The sequence below is a fragment of the Pempheris klunzingeri genome, unplaced genomic scaffold (assembly GCF_042242105.1).
Source record: "Pempheris klunzingeri isolate RE-2024b unplaced genomic scaffold, fPemKlu1.hap1 Scaffold_193, whole genome shotgun sequence".
Lineage (NCBI taxonomy): Eukaryota > Metazoa > Chordata > Actinopteri > Acropomatiformes > Pempheridae > Pempheris > Pempheris klunzingeri.
The window spans coordinates 20,001-22,500 of record NW_027255096.1 but is presented as its reverse complement, the minus strand read 5'-3'; positions in this window follow the sequence as shown (position 1 = coordinate 22,500).

The following is a 2,500-nucleotide window of genomic DNA, read 5'->3' as shown; positions in this document are numbered from 1 at the left end:
TTCGTGCCCCTGGTACTCCAGTGGAGGTTTCGTGCCCCTGGTACTCCAGTGGAGGTTTCGTGCCCCTGGTACTCCGGTGAATGTTTCGTGCCCCTGGTACTCCAGTGGAGGTTTCGTGCCCCTGGTAATCCGGTGAATGTTTCGTGCCCCTGGTACTCCAGTGGAGGTTTCGTGCCCCTGGTAATCCGATGAATGTTTCGTGCCCCTGGTACTCCGGTGAATGTTTCGTGCCCCTGGTAATCCGATGAATGTTTCGTGCCCCTGGTGCTCCGATGAATGTTTCGTGCCCCTGGTCCTCCAGTGGAGGTTTCGTGCCCCTGGTGCTCCGATGAAGGTTTCGTGCCCCTGGTACTCTGATGGCTGTTTCGTGCCCCTGGTACTCCGGTGAATGTTTCGTGCCCCTGGTACTCTAGTGGAGGTTTCGTGCCCCTGGTACTCTAGTGGAGGTTTCGTGCCCCTGGTACTCTAGTGGAGGTTTCGTGCCCCTGGTACTCCGATGGCTGTTTCGTGCCCCTGGTACTCCGGTGAATGTTTCGTGCCCCTGGTACTCTAGTGGAGGTTTCGTGCCCCTGGTACTCTAGTGGAGGTTTCGTGCCCCTGGTACTCTGGTGGAGGTTTCGTGCCCCTGGTACTCCGATGGCTGTTTCGTGCCCCTGGTACTCCGGTGAATGTTTCGTGCCCCTGGTAAGCCGATGAATGTTTCGTGCCCCTGGTACTCCGGTGAATGTTTCGAATTGCCCCGACACACCCCAACACCTCCCCCAGGCCCCGTGACCTCCGGCCTGGACCCTGAGACGCACACCAACACATCTCCCAGGCCCCGACACACACCACCACCTCTCCGTGACCTCCGGCCTCCACCCTGAGACGCACACCAACACATCTCCCCCAGGCCCCGTGACCTCCGGCCTTGACCCTGAGACGCACACCAACACATCTCCCAGGCCCCGTGACCTCCGGCCTGGACCCTGAGACGCACACCAACACATCCCCCAGGCCCCGACACACACCAACACCTCTCCCAGGCCCCGTGACCTCCAACCTGGCCCCTGAGACGCACACCAACACCTCCCCCAGGCCCCGTGACCTCCGGCCTTGACCCAGAGACGCACACCAACACATCTCCCCCAGGCCCCGTGACCTCCGGCCTTGACCCTGAGACGCACACCAACACATCTCCCAGGCCCCGACACACACCAACACCTCTCCGTGACCTCCAGCCTTGACCCAGAGACGCACACCAACACATCTCCCAGGCCCCGACACACACCAACACCTCTCCGTGACCTCCAGCCTTGACCCAGAGACGCACACCAACACATCTCCCAGGCCCCGTGACCTCCGGCCTGCACCCTGAGACGCACACCAACACCTCCCCCAGGCCCAGACACACACCAACACCTCTCCGTGACCTCCAACCTGGCCCCTGAGACGCACACAAACACCTCCCCCAGGCCCCGTGACCTCCGGCCTCCACCCTGAGACACACACCAACACCTCCCCCAGGCCCAGCAGACACACACCAACACCTCTCCCAGGCCCCGTGACCTCCGGCCTTGACCCAGAGACGCACACCAACACATCTCCCAGGCCCCGTGACCTCCGGCCTTGACCCTGAGACGCACACCAACACATCTCCCAGGCCCCGACACACACCACCACCTCTCCGTGACCTCCAGCCTGGACCCTGAGACGCACACCAACACATCCCCCAGGCCCAGACACACACCAACACCTCTCCGTGACCTCCAACCTGGCCCCTGAGACGCACACCAACACATCCCCCAGGCCCCGTGACCTCCGGCCTCCACCCTGAGACGCACACCAACACATCCCCCAGGCCCCGACACACACCAACACCTCTCCCAGGCCCCGTGACCTCCAACCTGGCCCCTGAGACGCACACCAACACCTCCCCCAGGCCCCGTGACCTCCGGCCTCCACCCTGAGACGCACACCAACACATCTCCCAGGCCCCGACACACACCAACACCTCTCCGTGACCTCCAGCCTGGACCCTGAGACGCACACCAACACATCCCCCAGGCCCCGTGACCTCCGGCCTTGACCCTGAGACGCACACCAACACATCTCCCAGGCCCCGACACACACCAACACCTCTCCGTGACCTCCAGCCTGGACCCTGAGACGCACACCAACACATCCCCCAGGCCCCGTGACCTCCGGCCTTGACCCTGAGACGCACACCAACACATCTCCCAGGCCCCGTGACCTCCGGCCTGGACCCTGAGACGCACACCAACACCTCCCCTAGGCCCCGACACACACCAACACCTCTCCCAGGCCCCGTGACCTCCAACCTGGCCCCTGAGACGCACACCAACACCTCCCCCAGGCCCCGTGACCTCCGGCCTCCACCCTGAGACGCACACCAACACATCTCCCAGGCCCCGACACACACCAACACCTCTCCGTGACCTCCAGCCTGGACCCTGAGACGCACACCAACACATCCCCCAGGCCCCGTGACCTCCGGCCT